The sequence below is a fragment of the Ixodes scapularis genome, unplaced genomic scaffold (genome assembly GCF_016920785.2).
Source record: "Ixodes scapularis isolate PalLabHiFi unplaced genomic scaffold, ASM1692078v2 PGA_scaffold0__279_contigs__length_252992795, whole genome shotgun sequence".
Classification (NCBI taxonomy): Eukaryota; Metazoa; Arthropoda; class Arachnida; order Ixodida; family Ixodidae; genus Ixodes; species Ixodes scapularis.
Genome location: NW_024609835.1, coordinates 34,172,855 through 34,190,501, shown reverse-complemented (window position 1 = coordinate 34,190,501; position 17,647 = coordinate 34,172,855). Strand labels below are relative to the sequence as shown.

Sequence of the window (17,647 nt, the reverse complement as noted above, 5' to 3'; positions counted from 1 at the left end):
AACGTGTTGACGGACCGCGAGGTTGTGGAACACCTCGCGGTCCGCTTGCCACAGGTTGGTTGTCTTCGACCCATAGCTCCAAGGTGAATTTGCCACGTGCTAAAACACGGAGACCTACCCACCGCCGCCGAGAACCAGGAAGGCGAGACACGCACACTGACGCCTCGGCGTGCAGAATGAAACAGAATACGGGCGCGGAATACGGCCGCGGAAGAACACCTTGCACTGTGCCGATCCGGCCGATCTCCGAACGGACGATTTCGCATTTCGTGGACAGCGAGCGCTACCGCACGGGAGAGAGAGGTACCTTAAAAACAACGAAAACAAGCACCGACACCTTGGTTACGGAACAGTTCAACTTACAGGAATAATTTGGATATTATTCGATTCCGTAATAAATTTAGAAGACATTAAGCGCAACACTTTTTATGTTTGCATTTAGATAATTTTGTAAATTCGCTCCAAACGCAAGAGTGCCGAATTAGCCGATTTTGACCATTTTAATGATTTTTTTAAGAATATAATTAAATTTACAATAAAACATTTGTTGCGCTTAATGTCTCGATAATGACTCAATGTCTATAAAGCCGAAATTTTCAAGAAGATCCGCGCAGCCGTTATTATGTAAGAATTTTTCTAAGTTGGTGAAAAACCTCATGTATTCTCTATGGGGCTCTGGGGTGCGCCCCCTCTTAAACAAAAAGGCTCCGAGTACATCGCAAACAGCAAGAGAGGCAGTGGACAAAGTTTAATTGAGAGCAAAATATAAAAGAAATAAACTTGTAACTCCCAACCTATACCACCATATGGCATAACAGGTTTAAACCAATCAAAATAAAGGAATACGGGCAGTGGACGGACAGCCTTGCCTTCGAGATGAAAGGACGTGTGCGCGTAAACGCGTAAAAGTGGCGTGATCCTCTGTTGTTTTGTGAGACCGATGGCCACCGCTTCTCTCGCTGTCTATGCCCTCCCCTCCCCTCGCCTCCAGGAATATTGGGATGAAAGTGAGACCCGATGAACGAGCGTCATTCCGTAACCGCCACTTTTTCTCTTGAAGAGGACTTTGTTATTACCCCCCGACCGAACATCTTCTCGCCTCACCAACGTCTGCACCATCAAACGCAATTCTGGCTGTTCTAACGATTTCAATCGGTCATCTACTCCTCAAGCCGTCAGCGACTGGAACAGTTTTCACCATCTTCACCATCTTGGACCCTGCTGATTTCTTCTCTGCAGTAAAACTACACCTTTCTTGTCATTATCTTCAATTTTGTATAATTTTTTCGAGTTCCCCCATTGTACCATGCTTGTGTTTTGGCCTTTCTATTGTTCAAATTCTGATTACGCCCCCCCCCCCCCTTTATGTAATGCCCTAAACGGGCCCTTAATGTGGAATGAATGAACGAATTAATGAATGAATGAATGAATGAATGAATAAATCTGTTCTCAAAAAGGAGGGCAGCAACATACGCTTACAATGCGCCTCCGTCAAAACCTGATACGAAGCGTCAGCTGCCTCCCTTCTAAGCACCTAATGGAATTTGGCACCGAGTCCGTCCAGGCCGGGCGTTTTGCCAGCGGTTAGCAGATCGATGGTCTTTTCAATCTCGCAAACTGTATTCGGCGTTTCTAATCTTTCGCGAACGTCATCTTGCTGATTGGGCATCAAGGACAAAAATTTACCGTCAAAGCTGTCGTCAGCAGGAGCGCTACGCATGGAGATTACAGGAACGCTCAACAAATGCCCCCTCAGTTAGGCCTTAATCGCAAGTTATTGTGTTATTATATCGTATTTCTTTAATCTCGTTCGGCTGCGCAGGCCTTTTCTCATTTCTAAGCGCCCGTTTCGTCGGCTTTTCGAATAGAAACAACCTCCACAACAGCACAACTAAGCCACGCTGAAGCGCAATTATAAACCATATCCGGAAGGTCCCGAGAAAAAAAAAATCCCTTAGAAAATTATTGCCGTAAGGTAATTAATAGTGATATGTGTGTGTGTGTGTGTCTGTGTGTGTGTCCACGTGCGTGTGTGTGTGTGTGTGTGCGCGCGCGCGTGCACGCACGCACGCACGCACGCGAAGAAAAGAAAAGCCCTTAGAAAATTATTGCCGTGAGGTAATTAATAGTGATTTTCGGCATTTTGATTTCGGTGGTTTAGTTTTCCTGCGTTTTGTTTTCATGGCGTTTTAAGTTTTCGATCTTCTAATTTTCGATCGTTTGACAATTTGTCATTTTATTTTCGGCATTTTGAATGCCACACACATAAATGCATGACTGGTCCAACGAGCATGTAGCTTCTACCGTACTGTCTGCTCAGGGATGAACGGAGTCCTTCCTCCCAAAGTACTCGTGAGCTTGTCAGGAAAGAACCCAAAGAAAACGATCCACAAAAATAATAAATAAATAAATAAATATTGAGCTTGCGTGCTGGCCGGGTCAAGCGAATGACAAAAGCCCCTTCGGCGTTAAAAGCCGCTTCAACGCTTAGCATGCGAGAGGGACGTAAAATAGCAAGAGAGAAATGGGAGGAGGAAAATAACGAAAAGAGAGAAAATCTTCTACCTGGCAGAAGATATTTCCGCGTCTCGGCTTTTAAAACAATAGGTCCTGTATCGAGGGCCATTTCAACCAGGCAAAATGACTTGGTGATCTCCGTTCTCGTTAGCCCTGATACCGCGGCCCCGGCGAGGGCCGCTGACACCGCTCCTTCGGAGCCAGACATTGCACGTCAGTACGCTTCGACGGCCGAAAGTCACACCACAAAAAAGCATAAGAATTGTCAATTAAAAAAAATGTTCCTAAGTTCGTGTTAACAAATGGCAATGGTTGCCAACAAATAACATTTCTGCAAAAGTTTTGTTCCCGCCCGGGATCGAACCGGGGACCTTGCGCGTGTGAGGCGCACGTGATAACCGCTACACCACGGAAACGGATGGTAGATACCTATTTAAACAAATCACTTCAGTATGTAGCACTAGGTGCCAACAAGTCGGCGTTCAGCAAAAAAACTTGTTCCCGCCCGAGATCGAACCGGGGACCTTGCGCGTGTGAGGCGCACGTGATAACTACTACACCACGGAAACTTTTTTTTTTCTTTATTGCCGTATTGAGACACACAACACTGAGAATACAAACAACGACAGTCATTAAAACACCAGCCCGGCCTGGGCTAGTAGTGCTAGATCAAAACCTTTTCATGCTTAAAAGAGGTTCCACACGTGGAATCCACTCGGGCAGGCTTTTCTGTGCCTTATACACCTCGAGCAAAGATGCAATACTCTCCCGGAAATATTCCTGCGCCTCGCAGGCGTCAACATCTGCGTGGCGCACAGCCATCCGAGACCTCCAAATGCTGTGCAGGCCCAGTAACGTCATCGTATCAAACGGCACACCGGCCTCATTTTCGATGGGGAGGTACCTGATCCCGTGCACGTCCAGAGGTAAATCTTTCTTCAGGGTCGGTTGAAGAACGTCGCAGAGAAAGACGCCATCCCAGCATTCCAGAAAAACGTGTTCGATGGTTGGCTCCCTGCCTTCCCGGGTCCCACGGCGCCCAAATTCGCACCGATCATAACCCTTTGCAGTATTTGGCGTCAGCAGCACCAAATAGTGCGAGGCTGACTCGTTGGGCGCTTGCGTTGCAAAAATTTAACTTGAATGTACGATATGTGAAAGGGACGAGAAACATACCTGCTGATGCGTTGTCAAGGCTGTAGTGGGGTAGAGTTTTGTTTGTGGTTAAGATACTTTAGGCGTTCTTAAGCAGTAAGTATGTCAGTCTTTCTTGTGATCATTCACGCCGAATGAACGGGAATGTGCGCGCAGTTCGCTTGTTGTTATAAATGCTAAGAGTGTAAAGGGATACACAAATTCATTTTCTTTTAATTGGAAAAGAAAAAAAAAAGGGGGGGGGGGGGGGGGCGTGTCATGCATGTGGCATGCATGAGGCAGCAGATTCAGCGCCGTCGCCGACGGGTTATCGGGTTGCGCGATTGTTATATTTTTTGTTACCCGTGGTGTGCACTGATCGGCGCGTCGAGGAAAGGCGACGTGACGACGGAAGGAAGAATCGACGAGACGGGCAGTTCTGGGCTGGAGCTGGTTCAAGCAACACTTGGAGCTCAGATAAAGCGCTTCCCCCCCCCCCCCCCCCCCCCCCCCCCCCCCCAAAGGCTGGCTCCCTGCCTTCCCGGGTCCCACGGCGCCCCAACCACAAGCCGTGACTGATGGTCTCTGGTCGCACCAACACGCTGTTAAGAAACAAGCCCACGTTCACCCACACCAGGAGTGGGTGCTGCGCGTACGCAGAAAACAGATTCGCGCGAGATCAAGCGTCTGCGCATGCGCAATGGCGACAGCAGCGCCACCACAATGGCGTGATGTTAGAGAGTTGAGTGTACGTATATTTGCAACTAACTGGGACTTTTAGGCAGGTGTGGCCTTTAGGCAGTAACTGGCTTTATCTCCGAGCAAGCCGCTGCAAACATTATAGCCTTTCTTTTTTTTTTGGCCTTTTATTTATTTTTTTTCCTCTGGGATGGGAGGCGCAGTTTTAGTGCTTTTTCTTGTATTATAAAGACCTCGCTGTGCTTTGATTGCTCACTGGAGATTACCGGTGGTCGAGGAACGACTGCGCCAGGGAGTCGGAACTTACCGAGGGTGCGCATCGTGGCGGTAAAGGCTTAACCCCCCCTACGCTCCGCCTCACCTTACGATGGGCGGAAGACCACGCTACGAATTATCGAAGCCAATTCGATGCCTTGGGAGTGTCACGTGACCTTCAGAAGGGGTTCGGAAATGTGCGGAGTGCTTTAGTCACGTGATAAGTTCACAGTGTTGGATTGGCTAGAATGACTATAGTCCAAAGTATAGCACCCGTATTTTAGAATCTGAGAAGCAGCGTGGGCTCGGCCCCATGGGGCGCTGCGGCTTACTTTCCATTGGGAAGTAACGTCGGCATTCTATCTCTCCCTTGGAAGCATCTACAGCTCTCCTTGTTTTGAACATCTTTATTCGTTTGAGATCAAATAGTTCCACCCTTGGGCGCGTATAACAAGCCAACTTCGCTCGTCTTTTATACAGGTCATTCCGTGCCGCAATAGAACCCTAACTGTTACTATGGTCGGTTGTTTAAGGATTTTATAGTTGTAAATTGTTCATCGGGAATAAGTCAGAATCGGGAGGAGTCAGGGAGAGAGGAAGGCGTTTTCAATTTAGTGGCAAAGGGCTACCATTCCCTTCCTTCTTTGTTCCTTTTCACTGGATTCACTCGAAGTCAGTGCCGTCAACGTTATCGCCTGCACTTATTGTTCACTGAGGCTCTAACCTGAACAAAGAAGAAGAATGAAGTCACTTTTTTTAATAGTTATTGCCACACCCCGGGAGTGAACTGCGTAATTCTGCGTTGGGCAACGAATACGGCCATTTAAGCATTTCGTATATTCGCAACTTTCAGCGTTGGTGGTCCCGCGGTGTGAGAATCACACTCTCTAGCTCCCGGATGATAAGCTTAACAATAACGGCGCTTGCCTACACCTTCCTGACGTGAAAAAATGAAGTAAGGCCCTAATTCTTTTCGTATATAGCAAAACTAGAATTACTTACGCGTCGCTGACCCAGCCTCGTACTTCTGTTCTACGACGATTATCCACACTGTTAGCAAATCCCGTGTACTTAGTGAATATATGCGGTGAAAAACACGCTATTTACAAAAATTACCATAAATGTTCACGTTGAATAACGGATAACTCGTTGAAAAATCACGCGAGGTTGTAAAAAACGTGTTCTGGTTCGGTCATACACGCATAACAGTGTAGCCGACCACGAAAGCACGCATCACCGCCGGCGATGATCGCAGCATTGCCGGCTATCGAAGCACCGGAATGCTTGGGGACACACCTAGAAAGGACCGTGGAGACGAATTCCGCGGAAAGAAACATGTCTCGGAGACAGATATGCACCAAAAGCAATTACGACATGTCGCGAGACAGGGCGAACAACGTGCTTACCGTGCTTACCGTGCATGCTGCCATTAGGGAGTTTTAGAATAACGTACGCAATTTTAGCGCACGCCAGCGGTAAATTTAGCGCTTGTATTAGCGCACGCGACGCGAGAGGGTTTTAGAATAGCGCTTCTCCGTCGCGAAGCAAAAGTCAAGCATCTCGCGCTTGCGACGCCACCAAGATACAGTCATGATTTTTATTTCATGCACGAAATGCTGCAACTTTACTAAAAAGCAAGTTTTTTGGTCCAGAGTATTATTTTAGATTTGTTTAAACCTGAGAATACGACGCGAGCGGTTGACCGGTCGTGTCCGCTTGGGTCGCCTCGGCAAGAGAGGTCTCGTGTACTGACCTTCGCACATCGTACCTTCACCGAGAAATGTTCGCGCGTCACAAGCATGAAAAGAGTCAAAGTACAGGCTAGCTGGTGGAAGTCAACCATTTCGTCGTTTACCCTGAGACTGGGGGGGTTTTTTGAAGAGCAGAAGAAACAGAAAAAACAGACAGGTCTCAAGCACCTGTCCTGTCTGTTTTTTCTGTTTCTTCTGCTCTTCAAAAAAACCCCCCAGTCTCAGGGTAAACGACGAAATGGTTGACAAGCATGAAGTTGCGGGTGATCGCTGCCAAACCAAGTACAATGTCGTCCCGTATTGAAAATCGCAGTCGCAAGGGTGCCGCCGACGTCGCACCCTGGAAGCCGCCATTTTTTTTTTTACCTCTGCTCGTCTTGGCTATAGGGCTTTAGCCAACTTCTCATCACGAATCCTCCTTGGAGAAGCGCAAAGACTCTTTGCGTACGCACGCTATTTCCGAGAAATAGCGCACGCTAAAAGTACGCACGCAAAGCGCAAAACCTGGTTTGCGTTTGAAGCATGCGCAGTGGCGACGACGCTATTCTTTGCGTACGCAAAGCTTTAGCGTGCGCTATTCTAAAACTCCCTATTAATTCTGGTCGATGGCAATGCGGCTTCCTTTATGTCGCCATGTTTGTATTTATTTTAGGGGTCTTGATAATTGTTTCTTACACACCACAAATAAAGTTTGGGGTCTAATTGCTCGTTCGAAACAGTTACAATGGATACAAAAAGCATACCTTCGATCTGAACACCTGACATTGGAGTTGGTTTCGTTTTGGCTTCAACCCTTCAACTGCAAACGAAGGTGCCGCCGCTTCCGATGCACCGTCCTCAGAATTTACGGCGCTCCGTGGTGGCCAGTGTTGCTGCATCTGTAGGTCATTTTTAAGTTAGAGCTGACTGAGAAAATCTGGCCACGACGCAACGCCGATGTACGCTGGAAGGTAGAGCCGGTATTGTTTTGGATGGTCTAACAACAACGCACGTTTAACATGGCGCAGGTACTGTTTTGTTTGGACGGGAAAGGGAGAAGCTGCTCGGTTTGCGAGCACATGCAGCGAAGACGTGACCGGAGAAGTGCCCCTGTAATGTTCCCGGAAGACGGAAAGTATCATTCGTAATCGTCGCGTGTGCTTGGAAAGCGAAGGGTCCACGAGTGTGCAACCAGAAGCCAAGGTTCAGGACAGCGCTGCGTTGACTTCGGCGATCTCGTTCTGTTTGATGCAACACGGCGAAGCGACAAAGAGCTGAAACGTTCGTGGTATGTGGTGCGGTGATCGGAGGTAGAAAGCCACACTTACACGGAGCGCCAGTTGGTTGTTGTGGGGTTGAAATTCTACGGGTTCAGTCCCGTCATCGTCAGCTGATCTAGTTCAGCTGGTCGGGGAGGACGCGAAGAGCGTCTTTAAAAGTAAATCTTACTTCGTTCCATTTTAAAATGTGGAAGTATCCCGACGCATACCGTAAGTAAAAAGCTGCGGGCGTTTTCAACAGAATTACGTCGTTTAAATTGAACAATAGACTCCGGATTGTTGTCCTAAATCTGCCGCTTTTATGCTTCGTGTTGGACTGCGTTTTCACAGCGACGTGTTTGCACAGCAATGCACACCGCTCGAGTAGATGATTCGGTCCTGCAAACGACCGGTTATACAGAATTTCAGGGAAACTTAAGTCACCACCGATATTTTCCTGTAAATCTCGTGCGAGTTTCTGGCGCTCATCATGCGGTGTGAATAAATTAGGGCAACATTTCCTACCTGCCCACAGATGCATGAACTGAGACCATTTTTTACGTAGTGAACATGGTGCTTTTTCTTTCTTTTGGAGAGAGGCGTTGGTGCGTTTATTACTGTACAGTCACTTGAGAGTTGAGAAATTTGGGAGAGCGAGCAAGCTTTCCCAACTTTGTCCCTTTTCTCTCTGGCACTGCACCTAGTTTCAGTTTCAGTAGGTATTCCTACTAGCAGGTATAAACTGCTCTAAAGCAGGTAAAAGACAAGGGAAGTCAGGACGGTGCGGACTCCGTGTTTTGCGCTTTTCGCAAGGTGACAGGGTACGCTTTTGCGAAATATGTGGAATATGCAAGCGATTTTTTTTTGCCCGTCGTTTGTGTCTCTCCAGCAAAACGAATATGATCTACAAAGGCGCAATCACAAGCCAAGATTTACGATAACTGCGTTTGCTTCGGTGGTCCGTGTGTTGTATTTTACTCTGCTCTCTGCAACACCGTGTCATGACGAAGAGCTGGAACGGTCACGGTTTGTGGTGGCCTACCGGTTGACAGAAAGTCAGAAACCCGCATCGCCCGCATCAGCACCGAGTGCACTTGGGCTGTTGATGCTCAAGCCTTTCATCCTCGGCTTGTCGCCAGCTGATCCTGCTGGTCAAAGGTGAGGAAGCGGCGAGAGTGACCTCTTAGGCAAATGTAAATCCTCGTTCATCCAGTTATCCGGTGTCAAAGTGTAGAAGATGTCCAAAGTGTACTGAGGGCGGGAACTACGAGCGTTTTGCCTTGCTCTTATAACCGAAACCAGAGCAGCGAGATAGCTGCCTTGCGTAGTCCAAAATTACGAAGCAACAAGTTTCAACAGATCGAGTACGTCACCGGGGATGTATGCGAGACGGTGCACACTGTTTAAACGCTTGCAGTATTCACGAGTGGTACCAGGCAAACGACGTCAACAGAGAAGGAGTTCGCGATTCAGCATAATGCAGTGCCAGGGCCCGTGAATATTCAAAATTCGAAAAGATAACGGTATAAAAAAAAACGCATTAGCGTTACACCAGTGATCACGAATAACACCGGTCACAAACTCTCCAGCCCCACCGCTCCACTCAACACCGACACGACATACGACAACAAACTGCATCAAAACGCCCCAAAAGTGAAGGCGTCTTCTCCCACAGTTTCACTGTGTCTGCTCCCGTACTGCAACTAGCGGAACTGAAGTGTTGAGCGGATGTCCTTCAAAAGAATATTTAAAAAATGCTTTGCGCAAGGATCATTTCCATTTATTATTAATTACATAATGATAAAATCCCAATATATTTTTTTTAATCTGATTCAAGCTAGTCGGACTGCTCATAATACTGGTCCAGCATGAAAAAAACAAAAATTTGAACTTCTTCACGACCGGTCTAAGATTCATTGTTAGTACATCGTTATTTTCGGCAACCGACTAACATTATAGATTTTGCCTCCACACTTTTTAAATGCAAACAGTTCTTACATACGGCTGTCCATAGCGCCGTGATTTGTGTCTTCTTCTGTAAATCTGTAACGGTCAGCGACTAAAGAGCTCACCTGCACATGTCAAGCTTATATACGCCGTGGAGAAGAAAGCACGTTGAGTAGGAATTGTCGGGCGCAGTGTTGGATGTTGTGTCTATCTCTACGTCGTTGCTGTGTAATGTGTGGTATTCGTGTTGTCTGCGATGTATGTTGGGTTGCTGTCTACTCGTGATCGGTCGTTGCGAATTAACAAACTCGTTCTTTTTTTTTTCTATAGACTGCTAGAAATCTCGCTAGGTGGCGCAAGTTACCGCCCCATTCAAAATAGTTCGCTTGACTTATTTGTTCATGTAAGTTCGGCACTCGTTCTTCTGTCTAGCGCAGGGGTGGCCAAACCGCGGCTCTTTGCTGGTCCAAGTGCGGCTCGCGGATCCCTCGTAAGGGGACCCCCCCCCCCCCCCCCCCCTTTCGCCACTTTCCGCGTTTCCCCAGGAAAAAAAAAAAGATTGCAAAATAAAGCACACTGCTGCTTGCAGTTCGGCAGCCTTGTACTCCCATACGTACAGTCCTACATCCTTGTGCCCCCATACGCGCAGGCAAACTCTAAACAAATGTCAAGTTTGCACCCCCCCCCCCCTCCCCCCTCCCGCGGCTCTTGGAAGTTCCGCGGTTTTGTTTGCGGCTCTTAGGCCAGGCCAGCCTGGCCACCCCTGGACTCTAGCGGCTCCGTCGCACTGCCGCACTGCGTCATAGCTACCGACGCCGCCGACGGTCGACGAAGCACGTACGTACCTTTGAACGTAGCTACGTCCGCCGCTTGGAGTCTGTTTACTGTGTATAAAAGACATCGAACGAAAACAAACGCGTCCTGTGTGCTCTCAATTCGACTGCAAGCTAGGCGCGCGGCTCGCTGGGCTCGTCTCGCCTGTTCTCGGCTACTGGCCGCCATGTTTTATGAGGAGCACGCTCAGCCAACACGCTCAGCCGTGTTTAGCGGAAGAAAAACACGGTGTATCGTGTTAAGTTTACACGGCACCTCATGTGTAAACAAATAACACACATGGCTGCGTGTAAAACGAACACGTTTTGACGTGTCCGCTATGGGACAACGTTTTACACGTCTGGGCGTGTTATTTTTGCTAACAGTGCGGATGACAGCCATTTTGATAGACACCAGTGCGCCCCCTATAGGTCGTGAGTTGCGAATAAGTGTTACATAGCTTCAGCACCTCGACTGTCGTACATATTGTTTTGTTTAACTTTTGTTATTTTGCACGATTTCTGTGTTTTCATCCCCTGTGCCGATGACCTGCAATCTGAGATGCGCGTCAATCGCTTGTCAATAAATTCCATTTCTGTTTCGAATGCATTCCGGGTACAATAACGGGAATATCAAGCAAATATATGAGCCTTCTGTGTTGCTGTTGTCTTCTCACAAAGGGTTAAAATGCTGTGCGAGCGCCTCACCACGCTCAGAGCCGCACAATACAAGACGACCTACGAATATTGCTCAAAATGTGCTTCCTCTCGCAATTGCAATACAGAGCAGCGTTCCGCCAAATTCCTTTCAAAGTAAGCGGTTTCTCACGAAGTTTGAAGCACCGTCTCTTTTTTTTTTTTTCTATATATTTTTTTTTTCTTGCTTTTAATGCGTATTTTGGGATGGATCATTTTGGTACGCTAATTGTTTGGACAATTTAAGAGCTATGCAATTTTTTCTGCATATTCACACCGTCACTTACATAGAGTGAGCTTACAATTTTTCATTCAGAGTTCAACTCAATCCCCAAGGTAGTGAGTTGAACACGGTGTACCAGCATAATGTACGTCCAATCCATGTTTTCCAGACTGTTTCTTGAAATAATAACTTTATTTGCCGTGTATGTATACCATACATCCCTGAATGGTGTAGAGACTCACGTAGTCGCAAACTCTTTGTTGGTACGTCCAGTATTATAAAGCGCAGGCGGTTTTTCTGTGGATAACTTTGGTCATCGTACAGATGGCGACACGATTAGCACGAACAAGCAATCGCTTTTTTTTTTCTTTTAGGATTGAAAGGCTGTAACTAAAGCTATACAGATAATTTGCTGAAAAAGCTCATTTAGGATGGACATTTGGGGGACTCGGTAGGAGTTCGTCGCGCTTGTCCCCTGTATCTCTCTTCTTTGTCGTCCTCCCAGTCCCGCTGTTTTCCACTAAGAGCTCATTCAGGGCAACAGCTTACGCGGGAAGCTTTAGAGGTCGTTAATTTATTAGCTGAGAAAACAATGTGAAAATTGCAGATGTTGTTTTCGTGCTAACTGTGTCACACAGCGTACGTGGTTCTTGGCGAAGATATTTGAAGGTACGACAGATGGCACGAGTAATATGCCAGAGTTTTGCCAACTGGAAAGGGTTAAACCGCACGTTGCAGCAAGCAGTTCGGTAAGGAGCGATTAGAACGTGGACCAGTATCCGCTCTTTTCTGGTATTACCTCAACTCTAGCTTAGACAGGGAAATCACATTTCTTTGATACATCTTTCAGAGCACATAAGTGACTTGAGCAAATTGCATCAAACACTGGAGGTTCCGAATCAACATAGTTGTTGTTTAATGCTGCAGTTGAATCGGAACTCCACAAAATGATTAAACATACAAAAACTTAATGCAACATAAAAAAAAGAAATTACAGTGCGGTTCAAATGGTTTCGTATAATTTCGTGGCTGTCAAAATGACACGCATAAATAGATCAGATCTGTCAGTTAGAAATTAGATCGCAACGACTATACCGTGCCTTGAAGAGTTTCGAAAGGCCACTTCGGCCAATTCCAGATCTTCGTAACAAAAACTAGAGCATCTTAATCTATCTCACCAGCTACGAGCAAACATTAGTACATTGTTTATTGAGAAACTACTAGTATACTTCTTGGCAGCACGTTGAGATACTTGGGTCGGGAGTCCAGACTGTAGACTTTCGATCTCGCAAGTGCGAACGCCGTTTGTCGAGTTTTTGATTGCTTTCGCTCGACTCCTTCTAACACGTGTATATCTTTGCCATCAGATCGACATCAGGCAAACGCTCAACACGAATTTGGTTGTGAAAATTAGCACTCGCAACCGGGTGGTGCTCGAAAACAGCCAATGTCAAAAGCCCTGTGTCAACTGTCCCCCGGCAAACGCCCCGGCCTTTTCGCCCGCTTTCAGCAGCCCCAGTTTCAGAAGCCCATGACGCGAAGCCCCAATGTCAGGTGGCAGCGTCCTGAGCGCGAGAGCCGAATCAGCCAGCGCCTTCTACGTAGAAGGCCGTATCTCACTCTCCCAAGACCTTGAAAACCGACCAGACGTCCATTCCCCCAAAGAACACACACAGGATGCCACTCGATAGTATAAGCCTACGAAGCATGTGGGTTACTTTTTTTGTAGAGCACGCAGGTTATCCAATCATTGTGCACAACGAAGCTGATACTATGATTAGAACTTAGGCCGACGTACACTCCACGCTTTCCACTTTTACCCGCTTCCTTCTTTCCGATATCCTCTCCACATTTTACCTTGCCCCAACTTGACTTCCCTCCCAGATTAGGAGAGGGGAGCGCTAAGAGGATTATCTTCCCTGCAGAAAACCGAGGTTGGTACGGCAGCCTTTAAAACTGGGATGTGTGCAGGGTCAAAGAGCGAGTGACACCTCAGGCTTAATCTACCCGGTCCAGATTGACTCGATCGGGTCTTATCGTATTCCGGGCTGCGTCATTCGCTGGGGTCCTTCCTTTGTTAGCAGTTACCCGGGCCGCCCGCCTGCTTTGCGGGAAAGTGCACCAACAGAGTTATCTCTAGAGCTCTGAAATTGGGTACCCCGCAGTTAAAACATCAGGCATGCTCACTGTAGCAACTCCGAAAACAATTTTAGATCCAAATGTTTTTTTGTGTTTTTTTTTTTTTCAACGTCACTTTTTTTTAAATTTTAGCGACTGATTCTAGGTGTGTACTATGGCAAAGCAGACATCCGAACATTTCTTTAATAAGAGATCCCGAGAAAAGGGAACCACGGTTTCCGGCGCATGTAAATAAGTTATGCATCGCAGAAAGGCTCAAACTTTGTGTGAATCTCACTCTAGCGATTGGAATAGAACGCGAATGTTTTAGTGCATGACGTTACCTGACTCAAAGGATGATTGAGAAGAACGAAGTTTCTCTGTGAGCCAACGTCCACCTCAGCCTAATATCGTCAAAAGCAAGATACTACACTCTAGGCAGATGTGGCATCTATTTTAGTGGGCAAAAATGTGTTATAAGCAAACAAAAATATTTTCTTTCTTGTTGACAAGTGTTTTTCACTGAATAAATCACGCCAGCATCCACAGTTGCAGTTCTTACTGAGGTGGGCGTCGGCTCATTGAAAAATTTCGTCTTTCTCAATAAATTTCTGATCCAGCTAACGTCACCTTTTGAAACTTCCCCGTTCTATCCCAACCACTAGCGTCACATTCTCACAGAGTTTGAGATTTCTGCGATGCATAGTTTATTTACCCGGGCCAAAGAACGCTTTTTTTTTTTTTTTTTCTGGGGAACTCCCTGTATATTACCTGACAATTTAAGAAACCTAGAAAGTGGCTTATTCCGTTCACGTATCAAGGTTGCTCCAAGATTCCTTCTCGGTATATGCATATCGGTACATGCTGCCATCTCATCAACTGTGGAGCGAGAGTGAGATGCTCAAAACTGGTCGCGTCCTGCGTGTTTTTTTATTATTATTTTGTATTTATGCGTGATTTGATAGTGTGAAACATCACAAAAATTTCCCGGGGGATAGATCTCCGCTCCTGGACATTTCTTTTCTTTCTTGTCCAATAGAAGCTATTTGTCAGACGCGTCAAGTCAGACATGGCGATCTTCTATATTCTAAAGACAACGGGCACGGGCATTGTGCTGAGCGTGGTGCCGGTTCGACTCTCTCCGTGACAGCTCTTGCTTGCTCCGATGACGGGAACGGGGCGAGTCCGAGCACGCTCCATGCTTCCGGCAGAGCACGTGTTCCCGGGCTGAGATCTTGGATCCCTGGGTCCTAGGTCCGGCCCTGCTGCCGTCATAAGCGGCTGTTGGTGTGGATCCAGTCGAGGTACTCGCCGACCCTCGTGTAGACGCCAGGGAATCCGGCGGCGGCGCAGCGGCTGCCGAAGGAGACGACGCCCACGACCAGCCAGTGGCGATCCCGGTCGCGGATCATCAGCGGACTGCCGGAGTCGCCCTGCGCAGCAAAGCCTCACTTTATCATTCATACGTCGTGGGGCTCCTCGACATGTAGCATCACAGATAGGGATATATATATATAGATATAGATAGATAGTATATGTCGGGTGTTTCATTTTAATTCGACCAGATTTATTACAAAACATTCGTAAAAGATGCACTAATACGGTTTCTCCAGGTGAGTTATAGGGCCAAGGGGGACATTATGTCGGTGGCTAATCTTTGCGATAAGTCGGAGAATCAACTAAACTTACTTAATCAACTTTTTAATTAATAAAAATAACCGTATGGGTTCAATTAGAAACATGCCGAGCATAATGGAAAACCACTATATCAATCAATTGTAGAACGACTTGAAGCTCCTGGGAAACTTATGAACGCACCAAAGTTACCAATCGTGCAGCGGACACAAAGCTATCAGTGGCAAAACGCGGATGATTAGGTTATCATCGCGTTCCGCCACTGCCAGCTTTGTGCCTGCTGCACGAGTGGGAACGTCTCTAGCGTTTTTGAGGCTACCGATCTTTGTGATGTCATGTGTGTCCATGTGTTTCGTTTTTTATTTAAAAAGCGCTCACTTGTATTTTACTTGAGGATTTCCACTCTTGCTTGGGCCAGTCTCTGGCCTGCAAAATGTCCTAAATAACTAAATTTAAAAAAAAGCTGAAGCTCGATTTTTGTATTCTTTCAATATTTTTGCATGTTTACGCCACTGTTTTCTACTCACCGCAGATGGCGCCACACGGCGTCTTTGGGGTAGGCTCCAAAAAGGACTGTCTCTCAGCCCTCAGCGTAAGCAACAAAACAGCACACAACGGGACTCTATCTTTGTTGGGCGCGCGTGTGCGTGCATCGCTGCGTGTGCGAGTGTTTCACCGAGCGCTAGGCCGCTTGTGCGAGCGCTGAGGCTTTCAGAGGGGTTCCGTCACCGCCGGAAAGTCTCGCAAGAGTGGTCGTAGCTGGGCTTGAAATTTTAAAATTACTGAAGCTACCATAATTAAATTACAATTAAATTTCTATTAGCCGAAAGTAATTAATTACAATTACGAATCACCAAAAAGAAGGTAAATTACAGTAATTCATTTACTGTAAATGAATGGCAACCCAAGTATGATCCACATTTGCGCGCAGTCCGTGCCATAATCCAGCACATTTCCACCAGGTTAAATATAACATTTCCCGTATTCTTACAAAACGAAGAAGCAACATGGGCCCACGCACGCTATCTTGATCGATACAAACATCTGCAACGTCGTCCGCGTAGGAAAGAACTTTTATCTCGCAAAAGACTCCAATCTAAGACCATGTCTATTTTCATTGGGAATCAGCTTTAAACAAAAAGGCTCCGAGTACATCGCAAACAGCAAGAGAGGCAGTGGACAAAGTTTAATTGAGAGCAAAATATAAAAGAAAAAAACTCGTAACTCCCAACCTATACCACCAAATGGCATAACAGGTTTAAACCAATCAAAATAAAGGAATAGGGGCAGTGGACAGACAGCCTTGCCTTCGAGATGAAAGGACGTGTGCGCATAAACGCGTAAAAGTGGCGTGATCCTCTGTTGTTTTGTGAGACCGATGGCCACCGCTCCTCTCGCTGTCTATGCCCTCCCCTCCCGTCGCCTCCAGGAATATTGGTATGAAAATGAGACCCGATGAACGAGCGTCATTCCGTAACCGCCACTTTTTCTCTTGAAGAGGACTTTGTTATTACCCCCCGACCGAACATCTTCTCGCCTCACCAACGTCTGCACCATCAAACGCAATTCTGGCTGTTCTAACGATTTCAATCGGTCATCTATTCCTCAAGCCGTCAGCGACTGGAACAGTTTTCACCATCTTCACCATCTTGGACCCTGCTGATTTCTTCTCCGCAGTAAAACTACACCTTTCTTGTCATTATCTTCAATTATGTATAATTTCTTTGAGTTCCCCCATTGTATCATGCTTGTGTTTTGGCCTTTATATTGTTCAAATTCTGATTACCCCCCCCCCCCCCCCCCCTTTTATGTAATGCCCTTAGCGGGCCCTTAAGGTGGAATGAATGAACGAATGAATGAATGAATAAATCAGTGAAGGAATGAATAGGTCTGTTCTCAAAAAGGAGGGCGGCAACATAAGCTTACAATGCGCCTCCGTCAAAACCTGATACGAAGCGTCAGCTGCCTCCCTCCTAAGCACCTTGTGGAATTTGGCACTGAGTCCGTCCAGGCCGGGCGTTTTGCCAGCGGTTAGCACATCAATGGCCTTTTCAATCTCGCAAACTGTATTCGGCGTTTCTAATCTTTCGCGAACGTCATCTTGCTGATTGGGCATCAAGGACACAAATTTACCATCAAAGCTGTCGTCAGCAGGAGCGCTACGCGTGGAGATTACAGGAATGCTGAACCAATGCCCTCTCAGTTAGGCTTTAATCGCAAGTTATCGTGTTATTATATCGTATTTCCTTAATCTCGTTTAGCTGCGCATGCCTTTTCTCATTACTAAGCGCCCGTTTCGTCTGCTTTTCGAATAAAAACAACCTCCACATCCGCACAACTAAGCCCCGCTGAAGCGCAATTATAAACCATATCCGAAAAGTCCGAAGCACCAAGAAGCATTCTGGGTTTGTATTTACACGTGCTGCATCTGCTGATATCTGCGGCCGGACAAGGTATCCAAAATAAAAGTTCTCGCGTGTGTGTGTAATGTGTGCGTGTGTGTGCGCCCGCACGCACGCACGCAAGCAAATAAAAAAAAAAAAAAAAGCCCTTAGGAAATTATTGTTGTGAGGTAATGAATAGGGACTTTCGGCATTTTGATTTCGGTGTTCTGGTTTTCCT

At 46.7% G+C, this 17,647-nt stretch overlaps 1 protein-coding gene and 2 non-coding genes across 3 annotated transcripts in view; 1 reads left to right on the top strand and 2 right to left on the bottom strand.

The window, feature by feature from the left end:
- LOC8037704 (proclotting enzyme-like) overlaps positions 1–17,647 on the top strand; it is a 101,917-nt gene that overhangs the window by 28,616 nt on the left and 55,654 nt on the right. The window lies entirely within an intron of this gene.
- Positions 2,861–2,933, bottom strand: Trnav-cac. Its single transcript has one exon. It is a non-coding gene; the product is annotated as a tRNA-Val (tRNA).
- Trnav-cac lies at positions 3,014–3,086 on the bottom strand. Its single transcript has one exon. It is a non-coding gene; the product is annotated as a tRNA-Val (tRNA).